Raw genomic sequence first — 18,339 nt, 5'->3', positions numbered from 1 at the left:
TTAGTCTAGACTGGTACCTTGCACCCTGCTTACATCTCTGATTAAGATACTTGGTCGTAGGACTTTATGAGCAAACAATTTATAGCTTAAGCTTACACTTAATCGTTCCGTTTTACTTCAGATATAGTTAATATGTTGGTGCTTAACTGAATGGGGAAAAGACTGGCTCTTCTTCTGCAAATGGCACCCAGGCGTGGTCATCTGAAGGATGGTAGCTCTGTTTACTTCCTTTTTGTCTCCACAAAGTCCTGATTTTTCCAAATTTAGGAGCACAGCTCATGACTGGCCCATTCCCTAGACTGCTGGCTGACTGTGAGACATGCAGCCCTGATAAGCCAACAGGAAGCAGCGGATGTGGCCCTACTAAACTCACGGGAAGCAGCAGACGTGGCCCTACTAAACTCATGGGAAGCAGTGGATGTGGCCCTACTAAACTCACGGGAAGTAGTGGACGTGGCCCTACTGAACTCATGGGAGGAAGCAGATTTTATTTTCAAATGCACACCTGATACTTGTGCTTTAAGCCACAAAAAGGTCATTCTTTTGTCGTATCACTATGGGATTTAATATTTGCAAAATAATTTATATTCCGGTTTCCTGATTTTGTGTTTTGAGGCACTAAAGGCACTTAATACGTGTGTTATAATTCCAATTTATGTCAGATAAGTAGCTGAATTGACAGAGAGACTATCTCCTTGCCCGTTGCTGGCCATGAGGAGACAGCCCGGTTAAGCAGGAGACAGTAAGAGGCATTGGCAGCATCCTGGCTCACATCTTTCCCTGCAGGAAGAGAGTGAGGGCGGAGGCTTCGAGGAGACTCCCTCCTGCTTCTCTACTGAGGCGAAAATCCCCGCATCTGCGGCCACCTTCTCTGCATAGATTGCTACGTTGGCCTCTGAGCCCAAAGAAACCCTCCGTCCTCTTCCAGACTCTTCAGCGCCATGGTCCTAGGCCCTTTGGGATGGGGTAGACATCAGAGCTCCTGCCCTGGACCAGGCTTCCAAATTCAACGTCATCTGCAGAGTAGACTGAGAGCGCCGAGTAAACTGAGGCAAATGCTCTGGTAAGCAGGCTCACTCACCAAGCTTCCACTAAGTCTGGCGCCTGCCATCTTAGGTCTGGACAATGTAAACCTCCAGAGGTTGATGGAGACCCGGGTAAAGGGCTCAACTGATTTTCTGGCTTCACCCCAGTGTTACCTCCCAGAGTTCTGTTGTCCTTCACCTGCCCAAGGCCTCCGGATAGGTCATTCCACTTAGTTCCAGCCTCTTGGAAATATCTGTACTGGGAGCTCTGTGCCCCCTACGTGCTTCTATCAGCAAGACCCTGGACTTAAAGACTTGCCATGTGATGGTGGGTCCTCAGTCTAGGCTATATATTTTTGTTTGTTTGTTTGTTTTTTGAGACGGAGTCTCCCTCTGTTGCCCAGGCTGGAGTGTAGTGGTGCCATCTCAGCTCACTGCAACCTCTGCCTCCCTGGTTCAAGCGATTCTCCTGGCTCAGCCTCCTGAGTAGCTGGGACTACAGGCACGCGCCCCCATGCCCAGCTAATTTTTGTATTTTTAGTAGAGACGGGGTTTCACTATGTTGGCCAGGCTAATCTCGAACTCCTGACCTCATGATCCACCCATCTCGGCTTCCCAAAGTGCTGGGATTACAGGCATGAGCACCGTGCCCGGCCTATGTTTAGTTTTTACAGACACCTTTGGCTCAAAGGAGCAGCTCCAGTGGTGGGAATTTGGGGAGTCAAGGTAGTCTGGCAGAGGAAGTGCTGAGGGACAGGCAACCTTCCTGGCCTCGAGGACGCCAACTCTGTCCTCCACTCTCCTCATCACAGGTAGGCTCTGGCTGCAGGGCAGGGCGGGCAGGTCAGGCTGATGGTTCCTGACATGTCTATGGGGCTTGGGTGGTGGGAAGGACCCCCAGAGCAACAGCTGGAGCATTCGCCTTGGTGAAATACAGCTCTCTTCATTTGGCCACATGGCCTGCCTGGTGCTTAGATCAGTGTCTGTTTGTAAACTGGCTTCCCAGTCGGAGGATAAAAGAACAAGGCAATAAATCCAAGGTGGGACTCAGGAACCAGCTTCTAATATGAACTCAGATGTCATCATCCAAATTCTGTGATTTCAAGAAGACCAGCTGTGTTCTAGAGCTTCAGCAGCTGAGGATAGATTATTGGACTAGAGTGGGAATGTAGACTAGGGGGCTCACATTCTGGCAGAGGAGTCCGGTAATATGCCAGGTAACCAACCATTAAATAAAGAGTACTTCAGAGTGAGAAGTCCTGGCAAGGAACGGAAAGGTGATGTGGTAGAGATGGACTTGGGGGGCCACTACAGGCACGATGATCCAGAAGATCTCCCTGGGAAAATTAAATTTAAGCTGACATCTTAGTGTGGAGAAGTCGGCTTGGGAGAAAGAAATAAGCTTGAGAAGGACGTGCAGTGCAGAACAGCAAAGGCAAAGACCTTGAGGTTGGAATACGTTGTTACCGGAGAGGATGATTTCACCGAGTTATGGCATCTGTGGTTTTCAACATTGATATCTACTATACCTAATTATCATTTGTCATGGCTGTTTAATAGCTATGGAGTGGAAGGAATACAAGTTACTCAGCTGTTCTTCTTTGGCTAGAGACATTAAGTCTACCTCCAGATTTGCACAATTTTTGTGAGTGATGCAATCGACATCTTTGTGCATAAAGTCTTTTTCCTTAGTTGTATTATTTCCTTCAAAGAATTCTGAAAAGTGAGGTTACTGCTTCAAAGAATATGAACATTTTGTGGTTACTGGTATAGGCTGCCACATTGATTGTTCAGAAAGGTTAGGCCAGTGTATGATGTTCCAGCAACACACACGGGTGCCTGCTTTATCACAGCATTGGGTGTTAGAAGTAAAATCCAGCGTCTATAAAATGCTACTCTAAGGTTGCTTTAGTTAGCATTTTTCTAATTACTAAGGAGGGTTAACCTTTTCCCATGTATTATTTTGCTGTGTGGGCTTTTTTTTTTTTTTTTCCTTTGTGAGAGTGATTTGTTCTTATCTTTGGCCTATTTGTCTACTGGGTAGAGGTTATAAAAAAAACAAAGTCTCATCTTATCACCCTGGGAAGCTAGGGAGTAGACCAGAAGATCTCAGAAGTTAGATTTTTTGGTGTGCACAAGCCACTCCAGCATTCATTTCTTTTTGACCGATGCAATAAGCACTATTTCAGAGAGCAGAGAGATGTGCTGAAGAGTCACTATCACTTCTAAAGGTGCCCAGGTGTCCCCGGGTACCACCTTGGGCACCGAAGAATCGGAGGGATTGTGTTAAGCAATGCAGAGGACACTGCACGGTCAGTCCATCATTGTGAGAAGCTGAATTGACGGTCATATACAGAAGGAGGGACATTTACAGTGAATTAGGTTTCTAAAAAGCTTGCTTTACATCCTTATGACTGCACACCCACCCACACATCAGGTGGCTGTGAGGGGTCGCTAATCAGAGGCAAGAACTCACACTTCTGGGTGCAGCACTCAGGTTTACAAAGTGTCTTAAGTTGGATTAAGTCTCAATGAGGCTACACATAAAGTCGTTATTTTGGTTTGTATGTGAAAACTGTGCATTTGTTCAATGTAAACATTCATGATATATTGCAATTGATTTGAACTTGTGTTGGCATTTCTACATTTTTTAATGTATGGGGAGCCTCTAAAGATGAGAGTGGGCTGGGATGCTCTTGAGCTCTAGGAAGCCCAAGCCGAAGGCTGGGAAGGAGACAGATAAGAGATAGCTCACTAGGTCCTGGGAGATAAACTTGGAGGCAGATGAAGCTAAGGCAGAAGTATTTGTTCTTATTGAAGGTTAAAAGACCAGTAGCAGTGGAAACTGAAGTCTGCTATTTATCTTCAGGCTAGGGACAGTGCAGACAGCTGCAACACGAGCCTCCTTATAAAACCATGACAGCAACCTGAACCGTGACCTCCACTGAAGAAGTGTTTCAGTGGGTGTGCTGACATTCCCTTTAAGCACAAGTAAGCACCAGGGTGTCAATTTTGTTCTGAGGTCTGGTGATTTTGTTCACCCTCTTTAGTGAATAATAGGGAGACAAAGTCTTTACATAGTCTTATTTCAATTTAACTAAAGAAACAAAGCTTCGTCGCAGGAAGAAAGATATTACATTGAGAGCAGGTTTGAAAGTTAAAAACAAACATTACAAAAAGATTTGGAATTTCTGATAGGCAGTGAGCTATTGCAAAATCAGATCGACAATTGACAGCTATTCAAGTTAAGGTAAAATAATGGTTTGGATAGATAGTTCAGTACATGTGATCTTAAGTTCGAAATTATCTGGGTATTTCTTTTACTTTTTTCATGTCCCTTTATGTAGTTATGGCCTGTTAGAAGAGATAACATTATAAATTAAGAAAAAGCAAGCTGTTTACAGAAATCAGTGTGGAGCATTTAAAGTGGTTTTTCTCATATCGAAAAGCTACTGGCAGGTCTAATTATTGCCCTGTCTGAAAGAGCAAAGTACATTAAAATGAGTGAAATAAATGGCTGGGCTGCACATATCTCTGCGTGCTACAGTCATTACTCGAGTAGTGTGTCTGTCAGGAAACCTTTTATGAATCCCATAAAGAACTACATCACTGGGCCCCCAAACATTCTCCATGTAAAAAGTCTGATGGTGGGCTGGGCGCAGTGGCTCACGCCTGTAATTCCACCAGCACTTTTGGAGGCCGAGGTGAGTGGATCACTCAGTCAGAAGTTCAAGATCAGCCTGGCCAAGATGGTGAGACCCCGTCTCTACTAAAAATACAAAAATTAGCCGGGCGTGGTGGCGGGTGCCTGTAATCCCAGCTACTCGGGAGGCTGAGGCAGAGAACTGCTTGAACTCGGGAGGTGGAGTTTGCAGTGAGCCGAGATTGTGCTACTGCACTCCAGCCTGGCCTGGGCGACAGGGCGAGATTCCATCTCAAAAAAAAAAAAAAAAAAAAAAAAATGCCTGAAGGTGAAGAAAATTACTCAAAATACTAAATTCCTTTAAGTCCTGTTATGATTGTTTTCTGCTTGAAGGAACTCAATGGACTCCCTTTTTAATTAGTTCTACTATTCTACCCCAAAAACCTGACCACTATAAGATAGCAAATTAGAGCTTTTGGCAAGAAATAGACTTTGGGGGTCTATATTTCCTGAAGAATAAAGTAAAATGGGTTTCCACGAGTCTCCTAACACCCCCCAGGGGCTGCGGTATGAAGACAGCCTCCTGCTGCTCTGGGTTATAGAGCTTAGAACTGCGTGGGGTTTGCTAAGGAAGCCCTTCTGATAGCAGAAGGCCAGGGCTACTCAGGGCCTCAGGGCATGGGACAAGGACCCTGAATTGGCCCTGTGGGAAGCAAGGTGTTAGGCATCAGGCTAGGAGTTTTATATATGCTCCTTCATTTAATCCTTAATTCTATGAGGTTGGCCATGATGCTGAAGAAGACGGTAGAAACTCTCGAATATTCCTCCCAGGGATCTATGTTAGCGTGTGGCTGTGAAGGTTAAATAGGGTATATATGCAAAGCAGCTGCTATCTACTAGTAAGTCCTGCAGCAGAGTTTGCTATAATTATAATCATTATTATAATAACAGTATCAGTGCTTCTTACATGATAGTTCTAACAATTAAATGAACTAATTTATAGACAGCACCTAGCCAAAAGCTTGACAATTATGGGGTGCTAAAAAATGTTACTTTCTTTCACTTCCGTAATAAGATCAATTCAAGGAGTTCATGGTGCATTCATTAATATTCCAAATCTACCCACTGTATGGATAAGCAAATTGTCAAAGTGGGATTTGATCTCAGGTCAACCTAAAGCTGAAGCCTCGGCTGTTTCCCTTACAGTCTGCTTCCTTGCTAAGGGCACTCAGGGTCGGTGTGGCCAAGCCAATTAACACAGAAATTCCTTATGGTTGCCCTTGTAATCACTAGGACAGGAGCTCCCCCTAATCTGTGGATTACTTGGTTTTAAATACTTTTTGGTCCGTGTCATTTTTTCTTTTGTATGCATTTACGTTTTTAAAAATAGGCACGTAGCCTAGAATAATTATAAAAGTGAATACTGCTTTATAATGAACCAGATAACGTTACCAATATTCAACTATTTTTGGCTAAAAAATGTCAATTTCATGTGGTTTGACCTAAATTTTAATTCTTACTGTGTGTCAGGCACTATGCTAAGCATTTAAATACATTTAGCTTATTTCATTTGAATTCTCATTAATCCCCACAACAACCTTGGAAAGTTGATAATGTTACTGCTCACATTTTTACAGAGGAGGAGCCCATGGTACAGAAAGGTTAAGTTCAACCACCAAACATCAAAGGGAAACCACCATACGCAAAATAATGAAATGTCTTTATAGATGCTCTGGCTGAGAAATTCAGTTGTGATATATATGAAAACAAAGTGAAATAAAAAATACCACTTAAAACATTTCTTTATAATGGACATATTATTCAGATGAAAACTGTTTTCCTTCTAATCTTAAAATTCTCTACTATTATGTAGCTAATCTATCATCCATCTATAGCTTTCAAATTATCTGTGAAATTAATTATTCATTAAGCAATTAACAATTATAATTACAAATTATAATTTTGAGTCACTGTGATTGGTAGAATTTAAATGCAAGGATATGGCTGTCAGAAAATTTACTATAAAAGAAAATAAAAAGTTGTTCCTAACTGATCCTTAAAAATATGTCTTTCCTTTCAAATTTTGTCCAACGGTTCTCTTTTCCTTGGGCTGCCATTTTACATTTGGGGAAAACTGAGACCAACACTGACCACCTGACCTTTATTGACTACATTTTCAATGTAAATTTTGTTTTCAGTAATTTTCCTTGCTTCTCCATGAAAATAATTTGTTTACAGGTAGCCTCCTCACTAAGTCTGTAATATGCTTTTTTAGTGGTTATAGAAAAATATTTCTGTAGGGGATACAAAATAATATTATGATGACATAATTTGTTTTACTTCCCTGCAATTTCGTGTAAACATACATAAAGCAATATTATAGCATATTAACTTTCTTATATGAGATTAAATTCTCATTAATATATTTTTAATGTTTTATGAAAGATATTTTAATACAAAGAAGTACAATTTCCTCATCTATTTTACCACAATTGCATTTTTTGTTTTAGATCATTTTCATTAAAATATCTTCTGTTTCCTAACCAAAAAAATGTTAATTCTTTTTTTGGGGTAAAGAAATAATTGGGTCATATTCTGTAATTGCTATTGGAGCTATCAGGCTAGGTTGTATCTTGGCAAAAATAAAATCTAGGTCGGAACTAGAAAACTTTAAAGTGCTAGAAGTTATTGTTACTAGACTTTATGAGAGTGTATCAAAATGTGGTTAGTATTGCCATTTTCTTTTCACAGTTTTTTTTTATATTTATGATGAGAAAAACATGCTTTCTTCTGGATTTTTGTTTAGTTTCCAAAAATGATTAAAAATTCTACTTAAAAATCACAACACTGTAAACCTATATTCCCTGTATACCTTACTTTAATATTTCAGTATTTATGTTCACTTTCTCTAATGGTAACGTGGACCTTCATTATGTATGTTTATCTTGTTGTTATATGTCCTCTTAATTCCCCGATTCTTTATGTGGAAGTTACATATTTTAGTTACAAAACTTTTTCATCTCATGAACTATGGGTAGGTAGGTAATAAGTGAAATTTCTAAAAATCACATTCCCATAGTTCATGATGTAACTGTCAGCTACGCGGTCAGCAGTCGGCCTGGGACAGCTGCCTTGTGGTTATACAGCTGCTTTGATTACTTAGAAATAAGCACAGGAGGCTTCACTCCGTTGTTTTGCTTTAACTGTTGCACTTTCTTACCCTTTTTACCTGCATGGAGCTAAGGGCTGGCTTTGGGCCTCTGGATGTTCCAAACCACAGAGGTAACTTTGGTGCCGACACACTGGCTTACTCTGGCACGTGCACATATACATGTGCATGCAATGCTGCCATCCCTGCCAGGAAGGATTTAAGGCACTGCTATTCGATCATTACAGCTGAAATCAGTAGTTCATTGTTGATTGTTGTTGATGACCTAGGTGTCGTTAAGCTCTCCAAAGAACAAGATGGTTCATAGGATTTTCCAGAAACTTGACTTGCTGCTAAACTTTTCATGTTAAGAATAAAGGAAAGTCACGAAAAATCTTTTCTGGTGACTCAAATAATCCCTGGATACACTGGGAAAATGTCTAAATATTAGCACTATGCTTGATTTTTACATTCGGGATCAATCTGTATCTATTTCTATCTTTGAAAAAAATCCTTGCAAGTTTGTGAGATCGCCTGCTCATTGATCAGAAGGTAACAATCGTCTTCTGTAATAGCAACGCACAAGGAATGGAGGAAAATCTTTTTAAAGAAATCGAAAGAAACAGAACTTTGAACTAATCTGGTTTAGATTACTCAATATTATTAAAGAGTATTAAGGTTAGCCAAATGGTCAGGAAATTTAGATGTTTTCAAACTGTGTGCCATTTAAAACAACCATTGGGGACTGGGCATGGTGGCTCACACCTGTAATCCCAGCACTATGGGAGGCCAAGGAGGGTGGATCACCTGAGGTCAGGAGTTTGAGACCAGCCTGTTAACATGGTGAAACCCTACCTCTACTAATAAATAAATAAATAAATAAATAAATAAATAAATAATACATAAATTAGCTGGGCGTGGTGGCAGATGCCTGTAATCCCAGCTACTCAGGAGGCCGAGGCAGGAGAATCGCTTGAACCCAGAGGTGGAGGTTGCAGTGAGCCGGGATCGTGCCATTGCACTCCAGCCTGGGTGACAGAGCAAGACTCCATCTCAAAAATACAAAACAAAAAACCATGGGCCCAGTGATAGTTTCCCATAACAATTCCTCCTCCATTCTGAATTTCTTATGCTTCATTTTAGTGCAAATGTGGTTCCATGAAAAATGGTAAGACATTGGATTACGCTACCAAAAGAGTTTGGTCTTGCCACTTGTGAAAGTGTAGGAGGAGCTGGCTTAAGCCCATCCTATCCCCCAGCCCCTCGATTGTCGAGGTTGGTCTTCCTTTCTGTTTCTGTTGCCACCACCGCACTTTGTCCCTTATGGTCTGTCTCCAAATTTACCTTCCTGTTGGAAGAACCTCCCCACCGCCCTCTCCTGCCTTCTCTCTATCCCTTTAAATTCACCCTTTTCCACTGCCTACTTAAACCTTCGTTAGCTCAGCTCGTGTTGCATTTCTCCACTGGGGAAAACCTTCAGAAATGTACCATTATCTGTTGAATAAATTTCACCTCCCTTGGCCTGGCATTAAGCCCTACATGATGGGCTTCAGGCCAATTGTCTTCTAATCCTCCCTCACAGCAACATCAGGCTCCAGTTAAACCACGATTGTTACCCCCAGACAAGAGTCAGGGCCTCCCCACCTCCTCATCTGGCCTTGAGTCATTTCTTCCCGCTGGAGTTCCTTCCCCAGCTCTGCTTATGAAAATCTGTGAAGGTGCCTTGATCTCTGAATCACCAGAGTCGGAAGACATTCGTCTTTCTTTTAAGCGCTAGCAATGTTGGTGCTTCTCTAGAGGCGCTTGACAAATACCACGTTCTGAAGTTACTGTGAAAATATCTCATTTACAAGAATTAGGCTCCGTGGTGTCTATCAACTCAGTCGATGTTCAAGAGACGTTTGTTGGAAAAGGAATATGAAGAGAAATCTAGCTGCCTGAGGAAACGGGGCGGGCCCATAGTTGCATCCGGGTCTCTGGACCCGTGGGCTGCAGATGCCCCCATAGTTGCATCCGGGTCTCTGGACCCGTGGGCTGCAGATGCCCCGCAGGCCAGCTCGGGCAGGCAGAGGGTCATTTTGCAGGGTGACCGGCAGGCCAGCTCGGGCAGGCAGAGGGTCATCTTGCAGGGTGACCGGCAGGCCAGCTCTGGCAGGCAGAGGGTCATCTTGCAGGGTGACCCACAGGCCAGCTCTGGCAGGCAGAGGGTCATCTTGCAGGGTGACCCACAGGCCAGCTCTGGCGGGCAGAGGGGTCATCTAGAGGCGGAGCAGAAACCTGAGAACCCAGACTCAGGGAGAGGCCGCTGGGCAGCCGGGCACTGAAGCCAGGAACACAGGCATTTGAGGTAGATGGCCAGGCCAGTGCCTTCCAGAAAGGAAGTCCATGTTCCGAGGAGTGGGAGAAACCGTTTGCTTACGAACCTTTGACCAGGAAAGCAGAGGGGCAAAGAGGCCAGTCAGAGGCAGAAAGGAGGCCCCACCGACGCAACCCTACCCGCCAATGCCCCTTCCTCTCCCTGACCCGGACCTCACGCTGAGCTCATGCGCATCCGATTTCATTTAACTAAGGACATTTTTAAGTGACCATTGTGTGGAAGGCACTAGCTTAAGTGCTCTCCCATTGAGTCATGACACAGTAATAGCGACAGTGCTAACACCGTTGAATATTTTCTATTGCCAGGAGCTGAACTGTGCCTAAATGCATTATTTCATCTAATCTTAGTAACTCAACTGTGAGGCAGGTGCTATGATTAGCATCCTTACTGAAAGTTGAGGCAATGGAGGCTTGGAGAAGTGAAGTGGTTTGCCCAGGTTCCCAGGAGTAAGTGGAGGCAGCCGCAGGTCCAGGGGTGGGGGCAGGCTGCGGGGCGCTCAGCCCCTTCTCCCCACCTTCTTCCCATTGGCTCAGTCCCTTGCATTTTCACAGGCGCAGGGGCAGCAATACTTTTTAGATTTGGGTCTGGTCAACGTTTTTGGTCCCTTGGAAAATTCTCTCCTACAAAATAGGTTATGAATGTAACCCAATCCCCATTAAGATGGTCACTCAGTGATTGCTCTGTGTGTGTGTGTGTGTGTCCGCGCGCGTGCACGCGCACATGTGCGTATGATAATTAAGTGAATTTGGAGTTGGCACAGGGTGGGGATTGGCCGTGACTTCTGGGTAGGGTAGTGGGTAACTGGAAGAGGACTGAGGCCGGGCGTGGTGGCTCATGCCTGTAATCCCAGCACTCTGGGAGGCCGAGGTGGGCAGATCATCGGAGGTCAGGAGTTCGAGACCAGACTGACTAACACGGTCATTATAAACTGACCAACCCAGTCTCTACTAAAAATACAAAATTAGCCAAGTGTGGTGGTGCATGCCTGTAATCCCAGCTACTCGGGAGGCTGAGGCAGGAGAATCACTTGAACCTGGGAGGCAGAGGTTGCGGTGAGCCGAGATGGCACCACTGCACTCCAGCCTGGGCAACAAGAGTGAAACTCCACCTCAAAATAAAATACAATAAAAAAGAAAAAGAAAAAAAAAAACAGAAGAGGACTGAGTGGTGCTGTGGTCAAGGTGGGGGGCACAAGCTCTGTCCCTGCCCTGGCACCAGCTCCCCCTGTCCCCACTCCCGGTCTTCATTTCCTCATAGGTAAAGCAGGGAACAGAATAACCCTCCTGGACTAGTACAGGGCTGGGGAGGACAACATGAGCCACACGTAGTGAGGATTTACCCGATGGACATGCTGTGATGGCTGGGGCTGGTATTTAGACTGCAGCTATTAATAGAATGACATTGCAGAACTGGATTCATGATAAGGCTTCCTTAACTTTCATTTAATTCTATTTCAAATGAAATCTTAAGTATTTTAAAAAATTAAAAATATTTAGAAATAAATATTGAGGAGGTCAATGAAAAAGAATGAAGTTATTTACAAAAGAAAAACTGACTCAAGATTCATATGAGAACAACAACTACTCTTAACGTATAATGTCCCTAAGTGAATTGATTTGGAAATAGTTAGGAAAAGGAACCGCATCGTGAAAGCCATCTTGGAACTGATTAGGTTCTAACGCATTTAATGCCAAATCAGGAGAGCCAGTAAACTAAAACAATGAGATCAAAGCCGCAGCAAATACTCTGCACACCAGCGAGTCCTGACACATGGGAACTGGCGCAGGGTTCAGTCGGTCCATGGCCAAACTCAGCTTCTGCTCATGTGGGGTAGATATCAGTGCACGGAATTCCAAATTTGCTGGTGTGGTTTCCAGCGACCAGTTCCAGGCTCCCATCTGCATGCCACAGTCTAGCATCTCAATGGCAACTGGCTGACCTTGAGCCTGTCCTCGCTGATGGAGGGACTGCTTTTATCACTGTGTTTCACCTTTGCTGGGCACGACCTTCTGATCTCACTGTGGCAGTTCACAGTTAATTGCACTAAGGAAGGGCAGCATCTGAATAAGTCCCTCCTGAAGAACATGCAATCTGAATTCACATGTATTTCTCTTTAGAGTGCATTCCATGATGTTTTGCTACACACATACCCCCTAAATTGTAGTTATTTTAGATATTCTGTAGAACTAATTTATGTTCCCTGTATATTCCGGGAAGGTAATTGGGAAAAGCCATTCAAAAGTGTTGAGTGGTATAGACGAGTATTTGGTCATAAAAAGTTCTCTATGCATTATTTTTCTTAGATAATCGAGAGCACATTTTATGCTGAAACTTCAGGCAAAGTGATGCATAAAATGAATCAGCATTATAAACTTGGCAACATGGGATTTTTAGTTTTATTAGTTCCCATTCAAAGGTATGACAGTCGCGAAACTCTTTTGTGCTCATTTAGAATTTCAAATGTAGGAGAATGTTAATAAGTGAATCTAATCCTTGTACTGATCCTGCTTAACAGAGCTTATTCTCCTGTTTTTCAGAGGAGGAAATCAAGGCCAAGAAACTGTAACAGGTAAGTCCCAAAGTATGGAGGTGGCACACCAGGAGACAGGCCTATCGGGCTCTTGCCACTGTGACGTCTACCTTTAATGACCTCGGTTACAGAATACCACGCACATGGAGCAATCAGGAAAGAAGGGCATTTCTTTACCACTGTCAGGTTTAAAATTCTTGTGGCTGAAAGCTCAAGATAACTCTGAAGGTGAATCAGACGCCAGCCCCACTTCAAACACCATTAGTGCTTGGCATTTCAAGCGCATGAGACGAAATTGCAATTAAGAAAACCTGAGAATCTCACTGAGATTCTGCAACTAGCCATTATCACAAGATAAATGTCTTTTTTGAAAAACAAACTAAAAAGATGATACAGAATAAATGTTTGAATAATGTCTAAATTCTGTGGGGAAAAGAAAAGAAAGAACCCGGAGGCCTAGTCTCTCCAAATCATTTCCTTAATTTTTAGGAAAACAACAAAGCCAAATAAATAGCTTCTTCTGTGGTGTTTCTGAAAATGTGGGATTCTGAATGTGAGATCCTGAAAATCTCACATTTTGTGGTCTGGAGACCACAAAACCCTCAGCATGGCCACGGTCGGGCCACACCGTTCTGAGGTTTCCCAACTGCGCACGCCACACTCAGAGCAACACGTGTACCCGGGTTCCTCGTTCAATTATTTTTCTCCGTTAAATGAGTGGAAAATAATGTCATCCATCTGGCAGGAGACTGGCTGGTGTTCTGTTTCTGGTGTTCTTTGCTCAAACGCTTCCATTCCAAGTGTTAAAAGACTATCTGTGTAAATGGTCAGGGCTTGGGGTGTCCCTTTGGGGTGATCTAAGAGAAGGTCAGGATTGAAAAGAAACATGTAAGAAATGCAGAGCCTTGAAGTGTCCCCAGAGCTGGCTCAGGTGTGACCCAGATCCTGCGGGCTGTGAGGGGCCTGGGCAGCCTCCGCAGGAGGAGGTGAGCATGGCCGTGTGTGTGGCCTGTGGGGACAAACGTGGGGGCGAAGGCTGCTGGGAGGGCTGAGGGTCCCCGGCTTCTGGGGTTGGGAAACTGGCTCTTCCTGGCGAGGGGTCCCTTTCCCTTCTGTAAGAGCAGTGGGGACCAGGTTTCCAAAATGTTGTTCAGATTTTGCAAAGTGAAAGGCGAGAGCTTGCTGTCTTTTTGACCTGCAAGGAACACCAAAGCAAACGCGACCCCAGCATTTGCCTGCCGTTTCTCTCCTCAGGGCCCTTGATTCTGCAGCCTGACATTGTCCTGAAAAATCACTTTCGTTCCGACAGCCACCAACCATACGCATAAGACTTTTAAAAGTTAGGTGCAAACTACTCATGTGCTATCTGCTGCATGGGAAAAATAATCAGATGGTCTTTGAGGGAAGACACACACACACACACGCACACACACACATTCACATATGTACATATACATATATACAGATACACAAACACATATACACATATCTACACATATGCAAGCACACATCCACAGTCACATACATATCATATACAAATACACACACGTACACACACCTACATATATGCACATACATCTACACGTGTACACATAAACACACACATAAATACACATATGCATATACATACACACATGTACATAAACATCCATACACTTACATACCACATATACATATCTATGTAGTTTTAAAGTGACCTGTTGTGGAAAGTTTTCCCTCAAAAAAGCCTTTTGGGGAGCAGGAAGGGACGATTTGGAACTCAGTAAGGAGCCTGTTTCTTTCCAGATGACCAAGGCTCACATTAGGAGGTAAGAACTGTTGAATTCAGCATGGATATACTGCCTGTTCTCAAGATGGTCTTTGACAGCAAAGCCATTTTCTATGGCAGAAATTATGATCATATTATTGATTCTGAAAATTAGTTGCCAATTCTTGACTGACTTAAAGTTTTTTAACACTTTGAAAGGGATTGAGAATAGTAGTATGGTCTTTAAATAATGTTTTTGTAAAACTTGCTTTAGAAACCAAAATTTCATCTTTGTTTCTGCCTCTCTGATACTCTTTACAGAATATTGTTTTATTACTACCTGTGTTATTATGGGTAGTAAACATAAATGTCCCACTTTATGTATCAATAATAAAATAGGCATTATTTTCCTAAAAACAGCAGTACATACTGATATTTCCTGACAATAAATATTTATGGACAACTCACGCCAGTTTTACTTTCCATACCAATTGTAACAGATGTGAGCTCATCATTCAGTCTGGAAGATTTTATAAACCACTGAATAACGAACTCCCATCCATTCCAAAAGACATGGACTATAAAATAGCATGAATTGTCAGTAAATGGTTATCCTGATGAAATATTCCGTTCACCCCTCCACTTGCATAAAGATAGATCATGCTCCAAAATATGCATACTTTTATAGAGGGAAGAATAATTTTTAAAAGTGATTTACACGACAGAACCATGCAATAGAGCATTTTCCTCCAAGTTCAAGACAAGGAGCCTCTGTCATGAAGGGATGGAGTGCTGAGTCATTCAGTCCCTTCCAGCAGCCTAGCTGAACAGTGAGGCTCCTTTCAGAGTCTACAGTCAAATCAAACCGGTCGAGGCGGATGGTGCACCTACTGTGGGCAATGTTCTTTGCTAGATGCTGTCATCTACCTGAGAGGAATTTACACAGAGCCGCACATAGTATATGCATCCATGACAGCTCTGCTCCTTATGACACAGGCATCCGAGCTGCTCTGCCTGTGCAGGAGCTGTGGTTATTATTCCTTCCCCATCACGGACGGTGCATTCTTTTCCTTGGACTTCATTTCTGCTCCAGCTCTCTGGGCTGGGCCATCTTCCTAATTGCTTCTCTGGCAAATATCTCCGCGGCCCTTTGGCTTCTCCCGCCATGATGTGAAGCAGAGATTAAAGATGTCAGGATTGTGCTAGGAACTGAGGATACAGTGGTTGACAGAAAAGATCCGGTCCTTGACCTCATGGGGATTCACTCTAGCAGGGAAGAGGAGCTTTAAATAAATCATCACTGCTACTGTGCTGTGGGAGCTTAGACGGGAGATCTAGCCTGGACTGGGGCTGGCGGGGTGGGGGTGCTGCCCGAGTGGGGATGCGTCAGGGGAAGCGGGAGGGACGAACAAGGAAGGAGACAGGGGCGTAAAGGATCACAGGCAAAGAGAAGGGTTTGCGCAAAGGCCCTGCGGTAGGGGAGAGTTGGATCTGTTCAGAAGCAGAGATGAGTCCGGTGGAGTTGCAGGTGGGGTGGGGAGAGGGGTGTCTGGGGGAGGCTGGACAAGCAGGCAGGAGTCAGGTGATGCCGGCCCTGAGGTCCCTGGGATGGGTGGTCACCTTATTCTAAGGGCCAAAAGGAGGCCAAGGAAGGCTCAAGTGGACCAGTGCATGACTGATTTTGAGTCGAGGCTGCTGTTTGGACAATATTTGATGGGTGTGAAGGTCAATGGCTACGGCACTGTCCCAGGCAATGTGATGATAGTGGCGTGGTTTAGGGTGGTAGAGAAATGAAGATCTATTTTGGAAAATTAAAAAACAGCTAGAACATGGTGTTGAATTTAATAAAGTGAGAGAGGGATACCTGTATTTCTCTTGTGCAAAGGGATAGATGGCAACAGCTTTAGCAGGGGCAACAGGGGAGGACAAAGCCTTGAGGAGACAGAAGGGCGGGAATTTGCCTTTGGACACATGAAGGCCGAGTCCCTGAGAGGCATCAGAAGGGAGGCGGGGAGCGGGGGTTGGGGGCGGCTCTGGACATCCGGAACTCAAATACCATCAAGATGCTGGAAGAGCACTTATATGATGTCATGTGTTTCAATACCGGTTTTATTTCTTGCTTTAAAACATCTAGAATAAGATGGTTTTAAAAATCTAAAATAAAAATATCTAAAATAAAATAACATTAATCTGTTAAACACACTATGAGCTTTAATGAGCAATTTTCTAATAATCACTCACATCTCCCAGTTCCTAGTTCAAGGCTCTCTGCCAGACCACTGTTCTTCAGCATGTGCGTGGAAGAAATGCATGCCCGTGAACTCTGTGGGGCCAGAGGGCAGTGATACCGGCTGGAACGGAAGATGACTCCCCTCTAAAGGAGCTGACAGTCTGGGACTGAGGTCAGAACGTCCAGCAGCTGCTGGCCTGGCCCCGGGCTGGCAGCAAACTCTCTGAACCTTGGCTTGTTTTTATGCAGGATGGCAAGAGGGACAAGATAATCTTCCAGATAACCTACAGTTTTATAATTGTATAATTCTTTGGATTGCAATAATTAAAAATTCAAAATAAATCTGTTTATTAAACCCTATTTAATTTTTTTTTTTTGAGACAGAGTTTTGCTCTTGTTGCCCAGGCTGGAGTGCAATGGTTTGATCTTGGCCCACTGCAACCTCTGCCTCTTGGGTTTGAGTGATTCTCCTGCCTCAGTCTCCCAAGTAGCTGGGATTACAGGCACGCACTGCCATATCCAGTTAAGTTTGTATTTTTAGTAGAGATGGGGTTTCACCACATTGGTCAAGCTGGTCTCAAATTCCTGACCTCAAGTGATCTACCGGCCTTGGCCTCCCAAAGTGCTGGGATCACAGGTGTGAGCCACCGCATCTGGCCTAAATTTGTTTTTATTGGAAAAACCTAACACATTGATTTATCCGTAACATTGTGTTTAAGACATCCTAATCTGAAAAACATAATCTTAATCAAATTGCATATCTATTTCTTTGTTCAGGTTTGATCCCTAGTTCCAATCTTTTTGGATATATAATTGCTGGCTACAAGTTAGAAGGACTGATTCCTTCATTGCAATTTCCACATCTTCGAGTTAAGCGCTTTTTGGAAATCATCAGGAATGTTGTGTTCATGGCTGGAAAGCTCAGACACTAAAATACACATCTGCCACCAACCAGAGTCAGGAAAGGTCATGTCTGTCTCTTTACATCCACATCACCCACATTTATAAACTGAGTGTATATTACAGATATCCTTTAAATTAATCTAAAACTTGATTTTGATTTTTTGCATGAAAATTATCATGTCATATAGTAATGTGCATAAATGCTCAAAGTGATTTTTAAATTATACATACACAAAAGACACAGAATGCCAAGAATCAGTAGTAAAAAACATTCAAGAGCTTCTTTTTTTAATAAAATGATAACCACTAAAATTTACATGTTTACACAAAATTTGCCCCAGTGGCAGGTCATTGTAACAATGGATGCAAAGGCTTTCCTTGTAGAAGGGCTTGGTGATTGAGCAATTTGGGGCCATGTGTTTGCAGAAAGAAATTGTTGCTTCCCATTGTTTTTTATGTCTAAAAGAAAGTGAAGAAAAGTACACACTGGATGGTGTAAGTCTTGTCATGGCTAAATCCAAAACCTTTAAGATGAATTTCTTTTCTTTTTTTTTTTTTGAGATGGAGTTTCACTCTTGTTGCCCAGGCTGGAGTGCAGTGGTGTGATCTCAGCTCATTTCAATCTCCACCTCCCAGTTTCAAGTGATTCTCCTGGCTCAGCTTCCCAAGTAGGTGGGATTACAGGCGCACACCACCATGCCCAGCTAATTTTTTGTATTTTTAGTAGAGATGGGGT

General features: G+C 43.3%; 1 protein-coding gene and 1 long non-coding RNA gene across 11 annotated transcripts in view; one reads left to right on the top strand and one right to left on the bottom strand.

Annotated features, from left to right (window-relative positions):
• PACRG (parkin coregulated) overlaps positions 1-18,339 on the bottom strand; it is a 656,455-nt gene that overhangs the window by 70,192 nt on the left and 567,924 nt on the right. The gene's annotated exons all lie outside the window — the stretch shown is intronic.
• On the top strand, positions 592-17,015 carry LOC134810223 (uncharacterized). 2 transcript variants are annotated; one of them, XR_010157814.1, is made up of 3 exons: positions 592-1,063; positions 12,731-12,762; positions 16,721-17,015. It is a non-coding gene; the product is annotated as an uncharacterized LOC134810223 (long non-coding RNA). The 2 variants fall into 2 exon arrangements; XR_010157813.1 differs by lacking the exon at positions 592-1,063 and adding an exon at positions 9,851-10,163.

This window comes from Pan troglodytes, chromosome 5 (assembly GCF_028858775.2).
Source record: "Pan troglodytes isolate AG18354 chromosome 5, NHGRI_mPanTro3-v2.0_pri, whole genome shotgun sequence".
In the NCBI taxonomy this organism is placed as follows: Eukaryota; Metazoa; Chordata; class Mammalia; order Primates; family Hominidae; genus Pan; species Pan troglodytes.
This window is presented reverse-complemented; position numbering and strand designations above follow the sequence as displayed.